Source organism: Rattus norvegicus, chromosome 5, assembly GCF_021556685.1.
Source record: "Rattus norvegicus strain SHRSP/BbbUtx chromosome 5, alternate assembly SHRSP_T2T, whole genome shotgun sequence".
Classification (NCBI taxonomy): domain Eukaryota; kingdom Metazoa; phylum Chordata; class Mammalia; order Rodentia; family Muridae; genus Rattus; species Rattus norvegicus.
The window spans coordinates 136,035,360-136,057,417 of NC_141538.1; the positions used below are offsets into that span (position 1 = coordinate 136,035,360).

The 22,058-nt window shown below is 44.4% G+C and overlaps 1 long non-coding RNA gene and 1 pseudogene across 2 annotated transcripts in view; one reads left to right on the forward strand and one right to left on the reverse strand.

The window, feature by feature from the left end:
• The window catches only part of LOC148005993 (uncharacterized), a 1,435,680-nt gene that overhangs the window by 554,608 nt on the left and 859,014 nt on the right, over positions 1 to 22,058 (reverse strand). The gene's annotated exons all lie outside the window — the stretch shown is intronic.
• LOC148005994 (high mobility group protein B1 pseudogene) lies at positions 13,511 to 15,827 on the forward strand (annotated as a pseudogene). Its single transcript, XR_015620576.1, has 2 exons — positions 13,511 to 13,522; positions 14,768 to 15,827. The product of XR_015620576.1 is annotated as a high mobility group protein B1 pseudogene, transcript variant X2 (transcript).

The window sequence follows — 22,058 nt, forward strand, 5'->3', positions numbered from 1 at the left end:
AATTCAGATTCTAATTAATTATTAGAATTCAGAATCCTTCAAATACATCTTGCCGTCAAGAGACACATACTGTCTCTCCCTTTGAGGAAGGGGTCCCTGCAGATGTCAAACAGGAAATTGAACTTCTCAAAGTGAGAAGAATGAAAACATAGCACAGACTGAATTTGTCATCCTGGATCAGGTTTTGGGGAGTCTGATGCATTTTCTTTTTTTTTTTTTTTTAATTTAGTTATTTAATGTATGTGAGCACACTGTAGCTGTCCTCAGATACACCAGAAGAGGGTATCAGATCTCATTACAGATGGTTGTGAGCCACCATGTGGATGCTGGGATTTGAACTCAGGACCTCTGGAAGAGCGGTCAGTGCTCTTAACCACTGAGCCATCTCTCCAGCCCTCTGATGCATTTTCAACATCTTTAAAACCCAGTGCAATTGGGGTTGGGGATTTAGCTCAGTGGTAAAGCGCTTGCCTAGCAAGCGCAAGGCCCTGGGTTCGGTCCTCAGCTCTGAAAAAAAGGAAAAAACAAAACAAAACAGTGCAATTGAGGACAGGGTTTCCAGGTGACATCAGCCCAATGACAGTGCACACCTTTTCAAACTACATGTGACCATGAGGGTGGGCTCTATAGCTCAAAGGCCTAGAATGGAGTGTGGTCTCTGACTGATAGCATAGAGGTCAGCAGGCCATGATGTAACATGTCTGGTTCTCTTAGTGAGTACAAGGACCTTTGTGCTCCCAAACCTCCCGTCTTAGAACCTCCACCATCTTCTGCAAGGTCAAGTGGACTCTCCATTCTTTTCCCTGCTGAATCTGGCTTTTTAAAAGTCTGAAGTACAACAATCACTCGTGACCTTGCCGCTGGATAAACTGCTGAATCATTGCTGTAACCCAGCTGCCTCCTTCCTCAACTCAGAGATTACAAGACGCCTCATGCAAAGTGTAACCCCCACCCTCCAAGAGTTTTTCTAGCCTGGTTGGATTTCTGTTGTTTTCCAAACCTAGAGACCCTTTGTCTCTAATCTGTTTACTGGGTGTTGTGGATCAAGTCTCTAATCCCAGGGCTTGGAAGTTGGAGGAGGTGAGATCAGTAGCCTTGGCTATGTAACAAGTTAGAGGCCAATCTGGGCTACGGGAGACCCTGTCACTAAATAAATAAATAAATAAATAAATAAATAAATAAATGACATAATTTTGAAATGGTGTAGTTTATGGTTTGGGCCATTACCCTAGTTTGCTTTCTATTCCTCTGATCAAAACCAACTTGGTTACACTGTGACTGTTTTGCACTGAATGAAGTCAGAACAGGAACCCACTTGGGATCCTAGAAGTAGGAACTGAAGGAAAGATTGAAGGGGCGCTAGCAGGCCTGAGCTGGCAAATGCAGGCCAAACCTCGGCAAACATGACTGTGGCTAGCCTTGCCCTTCCTAATTCTCTCTGCCATGATAAAAACTATTAGATTACATTCCTAAAGGTAGCTCCCCAAGATCTATTCCTTTATGTGGTCACTTCCTCCTCCTAAATCTGACTACCAAGGTCCAGCTATCAAAGTATTGAAATTCAGCGAACAAAAGCCTCCTTTAAGCCCCCTAATTAACACGCCCAATTAAAAGTAAACACCTCTTCCTAACACAGAGTTTCCTCATTTACTTTTATACATTGCTATTTGCCTATGGGCAACCTCTGTCTGACTCCTCTGTCTCCAGAGAGAATCCTTTGTCCTTCCAGAGCAAGTATCTCTTCCCCTTCACCCTTGTTCATTTCCCCTTTCTCCCTTTATTTCCTTCCTGTCTTTGCCTGTGGTTTCCTGCCCTTTGTCTCTCTGAGACAAATACATCTCCTTTGAGCTAAATTTTCAGTCTTCAAGTGTCTTCTGCCAGTACAGGTCCTTCCAGAGACAATGGAGAAACCTGTATTACTGACTTGTTCTCCACGGCTTGTTCAGCATACAGCCCAGGAACACCTGACCAGAGATGCACAGTGGGCTGCAGCCTCTCACAGCAGTCATTGAGTAAGAAAATACCTCCACGGACAAGCCCACAGGCCTATCTGATGGAGGTGAGTCCTCAGCGTGGAGCGCCCTTCTTCCCAGGTGGTTCTTGTTTGTGTCAAGCTGACAAAGCCAACCAGCAGAGACGCATGTGATGTGGGCTAATAACTGCCATTGCTTTAACAAAACTTCTACCTCTGTCTTCTTAGCAGAGATTTTAGGTCAGTGCTTGATCCCTACCAGCTTTGACAATCTAGGCTCAGCCACTTGTCCCCAAAACATCAATTAAATGTACAAGCAGGGGACAGCAAGGTTAGTAAAAAAAAAAAAAAAACCAAAACACTGTAAACATTGAAATAACATGATTCTATTTAACCATCGAGGGGGACAAAAGATAATGTCCACCTTATATCTATATAAGACTTAAGCAAGAGTCTCCCCATCAAGGACTGTGTGTGTAGGAGGGGTGGTGACTTGGAGTTATTTTAGTCATTTTAACCAAAGTCTCCAGGAACACTTTATCTCTTGGGACTTGGTTGATAGCTGTATTGCAGGAAGGCAGGGGAAGTGTGAGTGGGATAGAAAGAGATAAGACTGTGGCTGAAAGGCATCCTTGCAGGCTTAGAGGAGCAGTTTGGAAGTCTGTGGATTGAATTAGTGTTCTGAAAGGAAGTGCAACTTTAAAAAGACAGTCAAAGGGGTTGGGGATTTAGCTCAGTGGTAGAGCGCTTGCCTAGCAAGCGGAAGGCCCTGGGTTCGGTCCCCAGCTCCGAAAAAAAGAAAAAAGAAGAAAAAAAAAAAAAAAAAAAAAAGACAGTCAAAGCCAGGCTGGCGGCAGACACACCAGTTTAAACTGATTGTCACCCAAGGTCTCCTGGCATGGGCTCTAGGGGTTGGGCAGACTAAAACAAGTTCTATTGAGGGTGAAGGGCAAGGTCCACCCATTAATAGAGGCCTCGGCCTACCCAGAGGGGAGGTGGGATAGCTGCTTTGGCTTTCAAGCATCAGAGCACAATTGCTGAGCTAAGGCTGTGTGTGGGTAGAAATCAGCGAAGAGATTTGGTAAGTCCTGCAGAGACCTAGTTAGAGGAGGGGTGAAACGCATTAAAGGCCCTGGAGCTGGGAGAGCTGGATTGGGATATTGGGATGTGGAAAGGTAGGATTAGAAGCAGAAGAGGGGAGGGGGTTGGGGGGAGGGATAAGCCTACATATTGGGAACTTCTTGCCACTTGTCATTTTGGGTTCTTCTGATATAACCGAGATCTCCCAGAATTTGGAAGTCAAACAACGTGCCATTTTCAGGCTATTGGGACAATGTATACTGGAACCAGACAGAGTAGTCACTTTATGCTTGAGACACAGTTTAGAAAGGGTAGATAGGGTTGGGGATTTAGCTCAGTGGTAGAGCGCTTGCCTAGGAAGCGCAAGGCCCTGGGTTCGGTCCCCAGCTCCGAAAAAAGAACCAAAAAAAACAAAGAAAGGGTAGATAGCCTGGCAGTGGTGGTGTACACCTTTAATCCCATAACTCAGGAGGCAGAGGCAGGCAGGCAGATCTTTGAGTTCAAGGCCAGCCTGTTTTACAGAGTGTGTTCTAGGACAGCCAGGGCTACACAGAGAAACTCTGTCAGAAAGAAAGAAAAGAAAAGAAAAGGAAAGAAGGAAAGAAGGAAGGAAAGAAAGAGAGAAAGAAAGAGAGAAAGAAAGAAAGAAAGAAAGAAGGAAAGGAAGAAAGGAAGGAAGAAAGAAAGACTCAAGGAGGAAGTCGAAGTTATTTTGGAAAACTGGGAACCCATGCTCTTGAGGAAGAACTCGACGTTCTGAGGATTCCTGACCTACTGACAGGCATTCCCATCAGAATTTCAGACAGCAGCACATCTCCGGAAGAAGCCAGAAAATGGCAGCAGACTTTGACCACACCAACCTTCAGCTTAGACAGTGTCCAGGGCACTAATCGAACAAGGCCTTTGGAGAGAGGCAACTGACAGAAGAATCAGTTGCTGCTTATGGGAGTAGATATGAGTCCAACACTGGGCATGAGCATAAGAAGACTCTCAGGTCTTCAGAAGCTAAAGAAGGAGGGTAAGAGGACGAAAAAAAGAGAAATATCACCTGCTGGATTACCAAAAGAGAATTCAGAGAGGTTAAGACCTGCTAAAAACTGAATGTGATTTGGGGTTTCAGCAGTGTCACCCTAGCTTGGACCTGAAAGTCCCAACGAGCAGACTGCAACTGTCTTGTAACCAGAGGGTGAAGCTTGAAGGAGTGGAAGAGGACAGATTAAAAGTAAAAGCCTGGGGGTTGGGGATTTAGCTCAGTGGTAGAGCGCTTGCCTAGGAAGCGCAAGGCCCTGGGTTCGGTCCCCAGCTCCGAAAAAAAAAGAACCAAAAAAAAAAAAGTAAAAGCCTGGGGGCTGGAGAGATGGCTCAGCGGTTAAGAGCACCCGACTGCTCTTCCAGAGGTCATGAGTTCAATTCCCAGCAACCACATGGTGGCTCACAACCATCTGTAAAGGGATCTGATGCCGTCTTCTGGTGTATCTGAAAGACAGCTACAGTGTACTTATATATAATAAATAAATAAATCTTAAAAAAAAAAAAAAAGTAAAAGCCTGGGGCTGGAGAGATGGCTTAGTGGTTAAGAGCATTGACTGCTCTTCCAGAAGTCCTGAGTTCAAGTCCCAGCAACCACATGGTGGCTCATAACCATCTGTAATGAGATCTGATGCCCTCTTCTGGTGTCTGAAGACAGCTACAGTGTACTTATATATAATAAATATAATAAAAAAAAAAAAAAAAAGTAAAAGCCAGGATCCCAAGAGGAGCTGCCACCAAGTGATGCTACCTGGGTTGCAAGGAAGTTAGGTGGGGTGTGGTTTTATGTACCATGTATTTAGATGCTGATTTTTGCACGCGGAGATCTGGTTGCAGTCCGGATGTTGGCATAGTCATTATTACTGAAAGCATCTCCTGTCTCTCGATGTTGTGTGAAAATTGCTCTCCATCACTTCTGATTGGTTAATAAAGATTTGATCAGCCTCTAGCTGGGCAGGAGAGTTAAGCAGGACTTCTGACCCCAGAGAGAGAGAGAGTGGAGAGTCTGGAGGGAGCCATGAGCACACAGGTGGACAGGTGGAGCAGGAGAACCCAGAGTAAGACTAAGATGACAGGTGATTGGGCATGTGACTGGGAAGTAGCCAGGATAGTCATATTAGAATAGATGAGTATCTGCCCAGCTTGAATCTTATTATTAAACATAATTGTGTCGTTATCCGAGAGAGGCATAGACAAGCCCCAAATGAGTCCTTGCTCCAAGCACCTGTCCTCAAACAGGGCACCAAATGAAAGAAGAAAGAAGAGGAGGTGACCCTATAGAAGTGACAGGTTTGGGGTTGGGGATTTAGCTCAGTGGTAGAGCGCTTGCCTAGCAAGTGCAAGGCCCTGGGTTCGGTCCCCAGCTCTGGGGGGGGGGGGGCGAGTGACAGGTTTACTTCAGAATAAACCAGAGGGGGGGGAGGTCTCATCAGAGAAGGGATAGAGTGGACTTACCTAACAGCCTCGGACTTTAATCAGATCCGATGTGAGGGGGCTGAGTTCCTTCCTAATTTAGCCACACACTGTTAATGGTTAAACTAGGACTTTCAGGTTTGTTATTAATTGTTTTGACTTTGGTTCTATTCCAGCTGGCACATGATCACAGGAGGGGAGGGAACTGGAAGGGGTTGCCTCTGAGTCTTGCTCTTGTTCCCAGAAGCACTTACAACCAAGACCGAGGGCCTGAACGTGATTCCCAGGATACTCTGTGGGGAAGGAGAGAAGACTTCCATAGGCTGCCTTCTGACCTCCATATATACACTGTGACATCCACGCAGACACAAACGCACACACAAGTATAGAAACGCAATAGTTCTTTTACATTTTTAACTAAAAGTAAAAGCAAAACAATTTAAAACTTTCTTTTATGACTGACTGGGATCCTGAAGGTGAACTGGATGCTGCGACAGACGGAACCCATGTCTGAACCTGTGATAATGTTTGGTGCCTCATCCGACCGGTCCCTGTGGCGATTCTTCTCTCAGCCTTTGCATTTCAGTTATCCTCTCTCTTGCCCTTGGCAGGGAGCCATTCCTTTTGTCATCTTGCGTTTACCAGCAAGGCCAAAGAGACTGGAAGAGAGCTGTTTTGAACTTTCTGTGTAGACCAGATTGGCTTTGAACTCAGATCCACCCGGCTCTCTCTAGTGCTGAGATGAAATTTGTGAGCCACAATGCCTGGCTAACTTCTAAACTTATTGTAAGCTACATCTTAGATCAATGCTAAAAAGGGAAAGATTTTTAGCAACTTAGAGCCACCAAAACTCAGTATCTTCCCTTTGTAAGGAAATCTGATTGCTAAATCAAGCAAGTGGTTAGTTATTGCATTCATTTCCAGCACTGGGGAGGCAGAGTTAGACATCTGTTGGGAGATGGTTTTGTGCACATGGTATTCAGATGACATTGGTTACTGCGGTGGTTTAAATATTCTTGGCACTGTTGGGAAGCGTGGCCTTCTTTTTTTTTTTTTTTAAGATTTATTTTATTTATTATATATATAAGTACACTGTAGCTGTCTTCAGATACACCAGAAGGGGGCATCAGATCTCTTTACAGATGGTTGTGAGCCACCATGTGGTTGCTGGGAATTGAACTCATGACCTCTGGAAGAGCAGTCGGGTGCTCTTAACCACTGAGCCATCTCTCCAGCCCAAGCGTGGCCTTCTTAGAGTAGGTGTGGCCTTGTTGGAGGAAGTGTGTTACTGTGGGGATGGGCTTTGAGAGCTTCTTCCTAGCTTCCTGAGGATGCCAGTATCCCTCTGTTTACCTTCAGAACAAGATAATAGGACTCTTTCCTCCTCCAGTGCCATGCCTGCCTGGATGCTGCCATGCTTCCTGCCATGATGAAAATGGACTGAACTTCTGAACCAGTAAACCAGCTCCATTTAAATGTTGTCCTTTGTAAGAGTTACCTTGGTCATTGTGTCTCTTTACAGCGATGAAACCCTAAGACAGTTAGTTGCAGTCTGGACATTGGTGTTGTTATTATCCTTGGAGCATCTCCTATCTCTTTTTTTTTTTTTCTTTTTTTTTTTCGGAGCTGGGGACCGAACCCAGGGCCTTGCGCTTCCTAGGTAAGCGCTCTACCACTGAGCTAAATCCCCTGCCCCGCATCTCCTATCTCAATGTTGTGTAAAAATTGTATCCCAATGCCTCTCGTTGGTTAATAAAGAACTGATTCAACCAATAGCCAGGCAGGAGAGAGGAGGCAAAACTTCCAGGCCCAGCGAGAGGATCTCTGATTGAGACTAGAAAGAGAGGAGATTTGCCATGAGGACACCGATGAAGAAGGAGGCCAAGGTTAGACCAAGCTGGTAGGTAACAGGACATGCAGCTGGAAAGTAGGCTGTGAAGTAGGCCAGGCCAGCACAGTCAGGTTAGAATAGCTCAGACGTTTTAAATATTATTCCATGGTCTCCATGTCATTTATTTGGGAAACAAAAGGGGTAATAGAAAAGTGACCTCAAATTTATGTTACTAAGATCTCTGTGAGTTCAAGATCAGCCTGGTCAGGGCTGGAGAGATGGCTCAGTGGTTAAGAGCACTGACTGCTCTTCCAGAGGTCCTGAGTTCAATTCCCAGCAACCACATGGTGGCTCACAAACATCTGTAATGGGAATGGGACCTGATGCCCTCTTCTGGTGTGTCTGAAGACAGTCACAGTGTACTCAGATAAATAAAAATAAGTAAATCTTGGGGTTGGGGATTTAGCTCAGTGGTAGAGCGCTTACCTAGCAAGCGCAAGGCCCTGGGTTCGGTCCCCAGCTCCGAAAAAAAGAAAAGAAAAAAAAAAGTCAGAAAAATAAGTAAATCTTTAAAAAAAATCAGCCTGGTCTATAAAGTGAGCTCCAGGAAATCCACAGTCAAGACTATTACACAGAGAAACTCTGTCTTTAAAACAAAACAAAAAACAACCCCCCCCCAAAAAAACAAAGAAACAAAATGAACAAAGAACTGACTTCAGACTGGAGAGATCACTTCACTTAGTGGTTAAGAGCAATGACTGCTCTGCAGGGAGGCTCAGGATCCTCAGTGTCCACTTGGTGGCCCACAACCATCTCTAACTGGAGATCCTAAGGACCTATCACACTTTTCTGGCACCCAACTACTACACAGACATGCCAGCAGGTAAAACATCCATACACATTTAAAAAGAAAAAGAATTCTTGCTGGCATGGTGCCACAGCCTTTAATCCCAGCTCTCCAGAGGCAGAGGCAGTTGGATCTCTGTGAGTTCCAGGCCAGCCTGGTCTACAAGGTAATCCAGGACAGCCAGAGGTACACCGAGAAACCCTGTCTCCAGGAGGAGGAAGGGGGACCTGATTGCAAGTGTATGGTAGCTGTAATTGTTATACCCTCTTGTAATTGTTGTAACCGCAGAATGGTGTCCTAGGGACAGTCACGAATTGACTCAACCAACTTGTCTATTAAAAGAGAAAGCTGCAAAGGGTTCCAAGACAGGACACCTATCATCCAAGTGGCAGGGACTATGGGCCTTTAAGTGGTTACAGAGAAGGAAATGAAGAGCAGGATAGGAACAAAGGGTGTCTTGTCTTCTCTCAGTGCACGGGATTACTGATTGCTTTCTTCTCTTGGCACTGGAACTCTGTCATAAACCACTATAATTACCTAAAAGTCATCAAGTAGAAGGCCCTTGATCTGTGAAGCAACTGCAGTTGACGTCAGGAGAGTCTGTCCAGATAGCTGGGACTCCAGAGAGGGTCTTAGTAGGGCCAGTTTCTAACTGCCAAACTTCTTTTTTTTTTTTTTTTTTTTTTGGGTTCTTTTTTTCCGGAGCTGGGGACCGAACCCAGGGCCTTGTGCTTCCTAGGCAAGCGCTCTACCACTGAGCTAAATCCCCAACCCCAACTGCCAAACTTCTGTTTCCAACCTAACACTCCCTTGGGAAGCTCAAGATTTTGCTCTCCAGAGTGACTTTCTCTTTCTCTGGACATCTTGTTTTGTTTGTTTTGTTTCTGTTTTATTTTAGAGTTGTTTATTTTATTTTATGTGTATAAGTGCTTGCCTGCATATGTGCATGTGCACCACCAGGTACATGCCTGGGGCCCAAGGAGATCAGAAGATGGCACTACATTCCCACAACCAGAGTTACCAAAGATTGTGAACAGCCATGTGGGTGCTGGGAACTAAATCCGGGTTCTCGGCAAAAGCAAGAAGAGCCTTAACCACTGAACCATCTCTCCAGCCGCCACCTTTCTATTTTTAATGAGTCCAACTTTGTTTCATACTAGCTCATCCTAGAATTCTTTCCTGTGGTAAACCCATAAATCCCAGTTTGGCCTGAGTGGAGGTCGTTAAGGGGAAGGAGAACTCTTTATGCTATGAAGGGAGATGCAAGTGGAGTTATGTCTCTGTCCCTACTTCAGGGAATGTAAAACTTGTCTGACCATCTTGCAACAGATTCTCGAGGGGTCTACCAACTGAACAACATCCCTAGCCTCAATTTTAATTTTTAAAATTGGGCTGGAGAGATGGCTTAGTGGTTAAGAACACTGGCTGCTTTTGAGTTCAATCCCTCACCCCCCTACCCCCCAGCCTCCCCGCCGCGTCGAGCCCCCCCCCCCCCATACCCCTCTCCCCCACATCCACTTTGTGGCTCACAAACATCTATGTAGAGATCTGATGCCCTCTTCTGGCATGCACGTGTACATGCAGCAGAACATTCATACAGTAAATAAATAATTTTTTTAAAATCTCTAATTTTTAATATTAAATTAATTTCAGGCCTGCATGGAATGGATTGCATTCCATCCCTGGGATCTACTTACCCACACTATTAACACTATTAAAGGAGAACTTACTCCTGAAATTGTACTCTGATCTTGAACACACACACACACACACACACACACACACACACACACACACACACACACACACACCAACACCCTGGGCCAGCTCTGGCATCCGTGTCAAGGCTACAGTTCAGAGAGCTAATGTGCAGCAGAAAGAAACATGGCCTGTGAGGAAGCCAGCTCAGCTTCAGTTGTGTGGTGCTTAAAGAGACGAAACGGTTAGAGCGAGCAAGTGGGCTAGGGAGGAGGTGTGCGCAGTCATGCAAGATCCTCTCTAAACTAGGAGCAGGAGGAAGGGCTTGAGACTTAAATCCTCAGCATGTTCTGAAAACATTAGCTTTTGGCAGGTGTTTCTGGGCCCGTAAGGGAACTGTAGTCCGGTCCGAAGGTTAAGGAAACACTGCTCCAATCTCCGATGTGCCCTGTTTTGTTTGCTGGCCCTTCCTGCTTAGGCTACTCTGCCTGTCTGAATGAGAAGAACAGCACAGCTCAGATGCCCAGAGGCTCATCTTCAACTCAGTCCAGAAAGTGTCAGAGCCAAATTTAAGAAAAATCTGGGGGTTGGGGATTTAGCTCAGTGGTAGAGCGCTTGCCTAAGCGCAAGGTCCTGGGTTCGGTCCCCATCTCCGAAAAGAAGAAAAGGAAAAAAAAAAAAAATCTGGAGGCAAAGGCAGGCTGGTCCCTGAAAGTTTGAGACTAGCTTGATCTAATAGGGACATCCAGTCCAGTCAGGGCCCCATAGTAAGACTCTGTCCTAAACAAACAAACAAACAAACAAACAAACAGAAAGAACAAAGAAAGTCTGCAGTCTGTGTGTTGTGTGCGTGCATGCGTGTGTGTGTGTGTGTGTGTGTGTGTAAATGAAGTTTTATTTAGTTATTTATCATTTATACATGTGTATGATGGGGCATGTGCCGTGGCACTTGTGTAGATTAAGGGAACAACTTTGTGTGGAGTTTATTCTGTCTTTTTCTTTTTTTTTTTCTTCTTTTTTTCGGCGTGTGTGTGTGTGTGTGTGTGTGTGTGTGTGTGTGTGTGTATTTAAACTTTATTAACTTCATTATTACTACTATTACTTTGGTTTTGGGGACAGGATTTCTTTGTATAGTCCTAGCTGTCCTGGAACTTGCTCGGTAGACCAGGCTGGCCTCAAACTCACAGAGATCCGCCTGCCTCTGTCTCCCGAGTGCTGGGATTAAAGGCATGAACCACTTCTTCTGGCTTGGTTTTGCTTTTATTTGAGACAGGGTCTTATTGTGTATCCCCGACTGGCTTGGAGCTCCTGATGTAGACAGGCCTGGCCTTCAACTAACACATATCAATCTGCCTCTGCTTCCTGAGTGCTGAGGTTAAAGGGGTTAAGTATAGGTATGGGGGATGGTTTTTCAAGACAGACTTTTACTATATAGTCCTGTCTGTCCTTAAACAATTTGTGTCAATCTGGCTGGCCTTGAACTTACAAAGTTCTGCCTGCCTCCACCTCTCAAGTTCTGGAATTAAAGGCACAACCGCCATCCAGCTGAGGTGTCTTTTTTTTTTTTTTTTTAAGATTTATTCATTTATTATATATCAGTACACTGTGGCTGTCTTCAGATACACCAGAAGAGGGCATTGGATCTCTTTACAGATGGTTGTGAGCCACCATGTGGTTGCTGGGAATTGAACTCAGGACCTCTGGAAGAGCAGTCAGTGCTCTTAACCACTGAGCCATCTCTACAGCCCCAGAGGTGTCTTTTTTTAAATTGCATTTAAATTTTTTTATTTTGTGTACATGTGTACATGTGTGTCAGGAGTTGGTTCTCTCCTTTTACCTAGTGTTTCCTGGAACTAACTCAGGTTGTCAGTCTTGGCAACTGGTGCCTTTTCTCCTGAACATCCACTTGATTAATTGCTTAGCAAGTACATACCATCAGCAGTCGGTTTGTTCTAATGCCTCTGGAGGAGTACTCAAGGTCGATACCATCAGGCATTAAGTGTACTCAGAGGTGAAGAAGTGCCCGAGGGCAAGAGTGAGCCAACAAGATGAGTCAGTACTTCAGCAGGCAGCACTCAGTGGGTTCCACACACAATAAAAATGGAGACGTGAGGGTGGGAGGAAGACACGTTAGGGGTGTCAGAGGGAACAAGAGTGAACACGGCCATGTGTGCATATATGAAACTGTTTATTTTCAAGGGTCTGAGACAATGGTGAGGTGACTCAGAGTAGGTAAAAGTGCTTTTTCTGTAGGCCTGAAGACCTCAGTTTGAATTTCTAGAGCTTATTTAAAGGTGGAAGGAGAGAACCAACTACACAAGGTGTCCTCTGACCTCCACACACATGCTGTGGCAAATGTGCACCTCCCACACATGTAACCTCCACAATGATTAAAAAAAAAATGTAATGATTAAGAAATGAATGGGGCGGCTGGAGAGATGGTTCAGTGGTTCTCGGCACTGTCTGTTCTTCCAGAGGTCCTGAGTTCAGTTCCCAGCAACCACATGGTGGCTCACAACCATCTGTAATGGGACCTGATGCCCTCTTCTGGTGTGTCTGAAGACAGCTACCAGTGTGCTCATATACATAAATAAATATCTTGAAAAAGAAAAAAGAAAGGAGTGGGGGCTGGAGAGATAGCTCATCAGTTAGGAGCACTTACTGCCCTTCCAGAAGACCCGTGTTCAATTGCCAAAATCTGTATGGCAGATTAAAACTCTCTGTAACTCCAGTTCCAGGGGATCTGGTGCTGTCACACAGATGTACATGCAGGTAAAACACAATCCACATGACATAAAGAAGTGTCTGGTCCCAAATATACACAGAGAAGAATCCCAGATATAGCAAGAGAAGCATAAACATCACAAGTCAGGTGGCTGCCTGCCTGAGGAGAGAAGCGAGCCTGAACTCTGCCATGAACAGCTACGTTTCCTCCCCACAGCTTTCTCCTTATATAATCTACTGTCTGGAGTGGACATAAAGACAGTTTTTGTTTGTTTGGTGTGGTGTGGTGTTTGGTTTAGTGTGTATGTGTTCCTTTGCCAAAATATGCCTGTGTATATGGAAGCCAGAGATCAACATAGGATGCATTCTTTAGTCATGTTTCTGCCTTATTATTTCTTAAAATCAATGATGGTATAGAATATTCATCTAAATATTAAATGTGAAGCATATTTATTTATTTATTTATTTATTATCCTGCAGCTGCCTTCAGACACACCAGAGGAGGGCATCAGATCCCATTACAGATGGTTGTGAGCCACCATGTGGTTGCTGGGAACTGAACTCAGGACCTCTGGAAGAACAGACAGTGCTCTTAATGGCTAAGCCACCTCTCCAGCTCCCACCTTAATATTTTTGAGACAGTCTTTTACTAGATTTGGAGCTGACTGATTGGCTAGACTGGCTGTCCAGGAAATGTCCCACTCTTTTCTTCACTCTATAGACTAAGATGGCTTTGAACTCACAAAGATCTTCCTGCCCCTGTCTCCCAAGTTATGGTATTAAAGGCACTCACCACCAAGCCTGATTGTTTTATTGAGATAAGGTCTCATATAGCTGAGGCCGGCCTGGAACTTCTGACCTTTTTGCCTCTATATCCCAAGTTCTAGAATTAGAGGCATACCTCACGGTTAGGAATATGGAAATGAGTGTAAAGCTGATAGGAAGTCTTAGGGATGGTACAAGCCGTGTTCCTGTTTACACAGCCTGGAAAACTATCGTAAAACCCGGCCTTCATGACAAAGCCACAGTTTAGAAAAACAACAAAATGTCTTAATTCTGGAATTACAAACTTTATTAACAGAGAGCTAGCCATGAGATCAGTCATGGGATCTAGAGTGCTTTTGAAATTAAGTTCGATATGAGGTCATTAAGGAAACTGTAGCTGCACCTCTGTAGCTTTGTCTCCAGGCTGTGAGAAGACTCCTTTGTGGCTAACGTCCTTGGGGTTGCAAATAGGTTGTTCTAGCTCCATCCCAAACTTGCTGCTTTTACAGAGGACCCAGGTTCAATTCCCAGCATCCACATGGCAGCTCACACGGTCTGTTACTCAGGAACCAGGGCGTCCCCACAGGTGCACTAAAGGGTCTGCAAAAGCCCCCTTGCCTTTACTACGTTTTGGCCTTCCTCCCAATCCTCCCTTTGTGAGCTACCTAGAGGATCATGAGGTAAAATACCTTAGAAGAAAGATCTAGGCTGGGCAGCGGTGGGGCATGCCTTTTGTCCTAGTACTTGGGAGGCAGAGGCAGTTGGATTTCTGAGTTCAAGTCCAGCCTGGTCTACAAAATGAGTTCCAGGACAGCCAGGGCTACACAGAGAAACCCCATCTCGAAAAAAACAGAGACAGAAAGACAGAAAGATGGAGACAGAGCAGATCCAGTCCTCCATGATTTGGGAGGGAAAACTTGAATCATTAACCCATAAAAATGTCACCTACATCATAAATATTCACTTTTTAAAAAGCCACCATCCAGAATCCATTGTGCTACCATCCCTAATTTGGAGCAGCTCTCTGGAATGCTTCTTGGATTTGCTGCCTGCGTCTCTCAACTGAATTCTTTCCAGAAGACAAGAACTGAAGGTACCCTGTAATACCATCATGCCCAGTCTCACCTAGCCTGACAAAAGTCCCTGTAAAAAATTATTTTCCGGGCTCCCGCTCTCACAGCCATTGCAATACATTGAGCTCCATAGAGACAGCGCCAGGGCAAGCGAGAGCCGGACGGGCACTGGGCGACTCTGTGCCTCGCGGAGGAAAATCAACTAAACATGGGCAAAGGAAATCCTAAGAAGCCAAGAGGCAAAAATGTCCTCACATGCATTCTTTTTTTTTTTTTTTTTTTTGGTTCTTTTTTTTCGGAGCTGGGGACCGAACACAGGGCCTTGCGCTTCCTAGGTAAGCGCTCTACCCTCATATGCATTCTTTGTGCAAACCTGCCGGGAGGAGCACAAGAAGCACCCGGATGCTTCTGTCAACTTCTCAGAGTTCTCCAAGAAGTGCTCAGAGAGGTGGAAGACCATGTCTGCTAAAGAAAAGGGGAAATTTGAAGATACGGCAAAGGCTGACAAGGTTCGTTATGAAAGAGAAATGAAAACCTACATCCCCCCCAAAGGGGAAACCAAAAAGAAGTTCAAGGACCCCGATGCCCCCAAGAGGCCTCCTTCGGCCTCTTCTTGTTCTGTTCTGAGTACCGCACAAAAATCAAAGGCGAGCATCCTGGCTTATCCATTGGTGATGTTGTGAAGAAACTAGGAGAGATGTGGAACAACACTGCCGCGGATGACAAGCAGCCCTGTGAGAAGAAGGCCGCCAAGCTGAAGGAGAAGTACGAGAAGGATATTGCTGCCTACAGAGCTAAAGGAAAACCTGATGCAGCGAAAAAGGGGGTGGTCAAGGCTGAGAAGAGCAAGAAAAAGAAGGAAGAGGAAGACGACGAGGAGGATGAAGAGGATGAGGAAGAGGAGGAAGAAGAGGAAGACGAAGAAGAAGATGATGATGAATAAGTTGGTTCTAGCGCAGTTTTTTTTTTCTTGTCTATAAAGCATTTAACCCCCCTGTACACAACTCACTCCTTTTAAAGAGAAAAATTGAAATGTAAGGCTGTGTAAGATTTGTTTTTAAACTGTACAGTGTCTTTTTTTTTTTTTTTTGTATAGTTACTACCGAATGTGTCTTTAGCTAGCCCTGTCCTGGTGGTATTTTCAATAGCCACTAACCTTGCCTGGTACAGTCTGTGGGTTGTAAATTGGCATGGAAATTAAAGCAGGTTCTTGTTGGTGCACAGCACAAATTAGTTATATATGGGGACAGTAGTTTGGTTTTTGGTTTCTTTCTTTTTTTGTTTTTTGTTTTTGTTTTTTTTTTTCTTTTGGTTTTCTTTTTTTTTTTTTTTCATCTTCAGTTGTCTCTGATGCAGCTTATACGAAGGTAATTGTTGTTCTGTTAACTGAATACCACTCTGTAATTGCAAAAAAAATGGCAGCTGTTTTGTTGACATTCTGAATGCTTCTAAGTAAATACAATTTTTTTATTAAGAAAATTATTTTCCGAAGGAAAAAAAAATTTTTTTTTTGGTTCTTTTTTTCGGAGCTGGGGACTAAATCCCCAGCCCCAGAAAAAAATTTTTTAAAAAATGTATTACCTGTCTAAACATATGTGTGTGTGCACGCATGGGCGTGTGTGCATGAGAACAAGCATCTTAGAGGCAGAAGAGGATGTCAGGTCCATTGGAGCTGGAGGAACAGGGGCGTAGGTTGTTAAGAGATAGGAAGGGGGGCTGGGGATTTAGCTCAGTGATAGAGCGCTTACCTAGGAAGTGCAAGGCCCTGGGTTCGGTCCCCAGCTCCGGAAAAAAAAAGAACCAAAAAAAAAAAAAAAAAAAAAAAGAGATAGGAAGGATTGGAGGATTGGAACAAGGCAGTGTCTCTCCTCCTGGAAGGAAGCAGTCTACTCCCGATCTCACATCAGCTGTGATGGTCAGCATAAGATCAAGTTACTCAGTACTCTAGCATGGAGAAGAAGGAGACTTGTAAGCACCACTCCAAACAGGAATTAATGACAATTGATGGCTTTTGGGGGAGGGGTGTCAGTTTTCTTTAAGGGTGGAGTTCCATACATTTAACACACTGCAGTGGATGGTCTCATGCCCATAAGCACAAATTGAGCTCGATGGGTCACTAAAAAAAAAAAAAAAAAAGGGTGGGGTTGGCTGCTGACGGGCATTTGTAACTCCAGTTTCAGAAGATTTAACACTCTCTGCTGAGGGCACTACACACATGTGATACACAGATGGACATTCAGGCAAAACACACATACATATATATAAAATAAATAAACTCAGAAGAATACAGGCAGCAGAAGTAAAAGATCAATGCCATTTAAAGACCAGCCTGGTTAATCTTGAAATCCTGTCTCCAAAACACAAAATAAATGTATTAAATAATAAAAGTAAATTAAGCAGGGGCTGGAGAGATGGCTCAGCTGTTAAGAGCACCCGACTACTCTTCCAGAGGTCCTGAGTTCAATTCCAGCAACCGCATAGTGGCTCACAACCATCTGTAATGGAATCTGATGCCCTCTTCCGGTGTGTCTGAAGACAGTGTGACAATGTACTCATATTTAAAAAAAAAAAAGAGGGGTTGGGGATTTAGCTCAGTGGTAGAGCGCTTGCCTAGCAACCACAAGGCCCTGGGTTCAGTCCCCAGCTCTGAAAAAAAGAAAAAAAAAAAAGAAAGAAAGAAAGAAAAGAAAGAGAAAAAGAAAGAAATTTGAAAAAAAAATCCTCATTTTTTTCTTTTAGATATTTTGGGATCAAAGGAAACTGTCGAGAACACTGGTGGGAACTGAGTATAGCAGTTATTACTTATTCTTATTGACTAGACTCCTGCAGAGGATAGAATTGTCACCTCCCCTCTCCCACTCTATCCCTTGAAAGTGCAACTTAGCCCAACAGAGTTAGGATGATGGGGAATGCAGGATTCTAGAACTAGGTTGCACTTTCCCCTCCTTCTACATGAATGCATGCATGTAGGCATGCACACTCACACATGTAAATATTCACATACCTCTGTGTGGAGCACCAGCTATGGGCATAGAAGATATATCAGGGCAGGAATCAGACAGGAAGATTAGTGCTGAAGTAAGGTGGTGGAAAGAAGACTGCAGCCAGCTAAAACCACTAGGCTGTGGCTGGAGGGTAGGGAGGAAGGAGAGGGAGTCATATGGGCAGAAATACCCAGGCGAAGGGAAAAATGCAGAAGGAAGCGGATGGCTTAAGTCATGTGGCAGGACTGATTTCTTCTGTTAAATTCATTTCCTGATTTTACAGACTTCTATTGCGAATGTCACCCACAAACAACGCTCTGTTAGAAGTGGGTAGAAGTGATTGAGTTAGTTAGGCAATGTGCCCTGCCCATAATTTCAAGAGCATTATAAATTCAAGGCCAGTCTGGAATAAATAGAAAGATCCTAGGGGTTGGGGATTTAGCTCAGCGGTAGAGCACTTGCCTAGCAAGTGCAAGGCCCCGGGTTTGGTCCCCAGCTCCGAAAAAAAGAATTAAAAAAAAAAAGAAAAGAAAAGAAGGTTAAGAGAAAGATCCTATCTTTTTTTTTTTTAAGATTTATTTATTTTATGTATATGAGTACACTGTAGCTGTCTTCAGACACACCAGAAGAGGGCATCAGATCCCATTACAGATGGTTGTGAGCCACCATGTGGTGGCTGGGAATTGAACTCAGGACCTCTGGAAGAGCAGTCAGTGCTCTTAACCGCTGAGCCATCTCTCCAGCCCAATCTTATCTTTTTTTTTTTTTTAAAGGTATGTGCTACTCTTTTTTTTTTTTTAAGATTTATTCATTTATTATATATAAGTACACTGTAGTTGTCTTCAGACACACCAGAAGAGGGCATCAGCATCGGATCTCTTTACAGATGGTTGTGAGCCACCATGTGGTTGCTGGGAATTGAACTCAGGACCTCTGGAAGAGCAGTCGGGTGCTCTTAACCGCTGAGCCATCTTTCCAGCCCCCAATCTTATCTTTTAAAAGAAATCCTGGAGCCAGGCCTAGAGTCCGGCATGGTGGTACACTCCAGAGGCAGAGGCAGGCAGATCTCTGTGAGCCAGCCTGATTTTCAGAGTGAGTCCAGGACAGCCAGCGCTCAACTAGAGAAAACAAACAAATCACAAAAATCTAAAAACAAAACCTGAGTTTGATCCTCAGTACCCAATACGTAAAAGCACGATTTACTCATGCAGTTGACAGATATTTAGTGGTAACTGCTGTGTGCTGAAAGTTTTCTGAAAGGATAAACAGGTGTCACTCAGGAGTTTAAAGAAGCTGGGAAGCAGCAGCTATGTAGGCTGAAGAACTAACATATGCCAACGTGTGAAGAACAAGCAGGGTCCTATATCCCAGCACATTCTTCACCTTGTTGAGTAAGGCAGGAGTGAGGCCGGGCTGGAGATGGGCTGCCTGACCGCAGCCCAGCATACATGAAGCCCTGGGTTCAAACTTGGTACTGAGTGCACTTGCGTGCGTTCAGAGCTACATCCCTAGGAAGAGCCTTTACTTCAGAGTAAGGTCTAACCGAGCCTGGAGTCCAGGAGATCATGTTGCAAGAGAAGAAAGGAAGAAAAGAAGGAAGGAAAGGAGGAAGGAAGGAAGGAAAAGAAAGAGAGAGGAAGGGAAGGAGGAAGGGAGGGAGGGACAGAAGGAGGAATGAGAGGACTGAAGAGATGGTTTAGTGGTAAGAACACTGGCTGCTCTTTCAGAGGAGCCAAGTTTAATTCTCAGCATCCACATGGGGGCTAAGACCCATCTATAACTCCATTCCAGAGTATTAGAGGCCCTCTTCTGGCCCCTGGGGCAATGCATACATACATGTACATGGTATACAGACATACATGTAGGCAAAACGAACGCCAATATGAGTAAAATAAAAATAAAAAAATATTTTAAAACAGAGAACATAGAACTGAGCAGGTGGCACACACTTTTAATCCCAGCACTCGGGAGGCAGAGGCAGATGCATCTCTGAGTTCCAGGCCAGCCTGGTCTACAGAATGAGTTCCAGAACAACCAGGAGTACACGGAAAAGCCCAGTCTAAAAAAAACCAAACAACCGGGGTTGGGGATTTAGCTCAGTGGTAGAGCGCTTGCCTAGCAAGCGCAAGGCCCTGGGTTCGGTCCCAAGCTCCAAAAAAAAAAAAAAAAAACAAAACCAAACAACCAAACAACAAACAAAAAGAACACAGGTGACTAGCACATGATTCTCTCTGAAGACAAAGGGTTTTAGGAAAAACAATCATGTAAATCCAATAAAAAATAAAGGAGAGATTGGGAAGATGGCTCAGTGGGCAAGACTGCTTGCTCTGCAAGACTGTGACCTGAGTTCCCCAGTGCTTGAATAAAGCTTGGCACCACTGTAAATGCCTATTGTCGGTGCAGCATGAAGATTTACTGGCCAGCCAACCTAGAGGAAAAGAAAGACAAGTTTTCAGTTCATTAAGGGATCCTGCCTCGGGTTGGGGATTTAGCTCAGTGGTAGAGCACTTGCCTAGCAAGCACAAGGCCCTGGGTTCGGTCCTCAGCTCCGGAAAAAAAAAAAAAAAAAGACGATTTTTTTTTTTTTTTTGGTTCTTTTTTTTCGGAGCTGGGGACCGAACCCAGGGCCTTGCGCTTCCTAGGTAAGCGCTCTACCACTGAGCTAAGTCCCCAGCCCCCAAAAAGACGATTTTTAACTAAAAAAAAAGTATGTGTGTGAGTGTTTTGCCTGCCTGTATGTGCACCATGTGAATGTAAGTGCCCACAGAGGCTGGGAAGGTGTCAGACCCCTTCAAACAGTAGTTATGGATGGTTGGGAGCTGCCATGTGAGAACTAAATTCCAATCCTCTGCAAGAGCAGCAGTTCTCTTAACTGCTGAGCTGTCTCTCCAGCCTCTATTTTTTTTTTTTTTGTTTTGTTTTCTTTTCTTTTTTTCGGAGCTGGGGATCGAACCCAGGGCCTTGTGCTTGCTAGGCAAGCGCTCTACCTCTGAGCTAAATTCCCAACCCCAGCCTCTATTTTTATTTATTTTTTTTAAAAGATTTATTTATTCATTTATTATATATAAGTACACTGTAGCTGTCTTCAGACACACCAGAAGAGGGCATCGGGTCTCCTTACAGATGGTTGTGAGCCACCATGTGGTTGCTGGGAATTGAACTCAGGACCTCTGGAAGAGCAGTCGGGTGCTCTTAACCGCTGAGCCATCTCTCCAGCCCTCTATTTTTATTTTTAATCATTTGTATGTGCATGTGCATAGGTGCACGTGTATGCGTGAATGCCTTGGAAGCTGAAAGGAATTGAGTCTTTTGTAGAGGAGTTATGAGTGGTTATGAACCACCTAATGTGACATCCAAACTGAGTCCCCTGCAAGAGCAGCATGTGCTCTTAACCACTGAGCCATCTCTGCATCCTCAATACAGCTGCTGACAGGGGCTGGGGATTTAGCTCAGTGGTAGAGCGCTTACCTAGGAAGCACAACGCCCTGGGTTCGGTCCCCAGCTCCGAAAAAAAAGAACCAAAAAAAAAAAAAAAAAAAAAATACAGCTGCTGACAGAGAACGAGCCAGAGAGACAGATCGTCAGGTAGGAGTTCTTGCTCACAAGCCAGAGGATTCCACAAGGAGGTAGAAGAGAATTGATACATGAGAGTAGTCTTCTGACTTCTGTATTCACACACATACACAAATTAAATAAATAAATGTGTTTTTTTTTATTTTAAAGAAAAAAGTTAGGAGTTGGGCATGGTGGTACACTCGAGAAGCAGAAACAGGCAGATCTTTGACTTTGAGACCAGCTTGGTCTATAGAGTAAGTTCCAGGACAGCCAGGGCTACACAGAGAAACCCTGTCTCAGAGAGAGAGAGAGAGAGAGAGAGAGAGAGAGAGAGAGAGAGATAGAGAGAGAGGAGAGAGAGAGAGGTTCCACTTCTTTTCCAGGTAATTTAGTAATGATTATTAACATGTTAAATATGTTCTCCTTTTCATCCAGCAAATATCAAGAATGTAATCTATAGAAACAATAGTGAGAGATTTCCTTGTATTTCTGGGGTTGAGTCAGGGCCTTGGCGGTTAGACAGCAGTTAGACAAGCACTAACATGCCTGTAATTTATATATCTTATTTTTTTACTTTCTATTTTGAGACCGGCTCCCTAAGTTTGTTCAGCTGGCTTGACCTTGTAATGCTCCTGTCTCAGTCTCCCTAATAGGATTATAGGCGTTTACCAGGCCCAGCCATTATGTTGTTTAGAAGAGAGGAAACATACCTAAATGTTCCTAAGAAGGAAACTGGAAAATAAAATTATTATTCATCTGTACTAAGAAAGCCATGGAGTGCTGTCTGTGATATGTTAGGCGGAAAGAGGAAAAGAAAACACTCAGTTATGGTTACCAAAGGTGGGTTTGGTATTAGTTATAGTCATTTTATTCAGTTCCAAGGATCAAAGTCCAAGAGCTATAGGAGGCCAGGGTGCTAGTTCCTGCCCCTGGACAGAAGTTGTGCAACTTGCAGGAGGAGGCTGGCCTTTGCCTGGGTGGGTGTGGGGATTTCTTCTTTAACTCTGTCTCAATCAGGACTGAGCCCAGCAGCCTGCGTTTCCTTATGTAGTCAGAATGTAGGTGAAAGTTAAAGTTGAGCTATAGT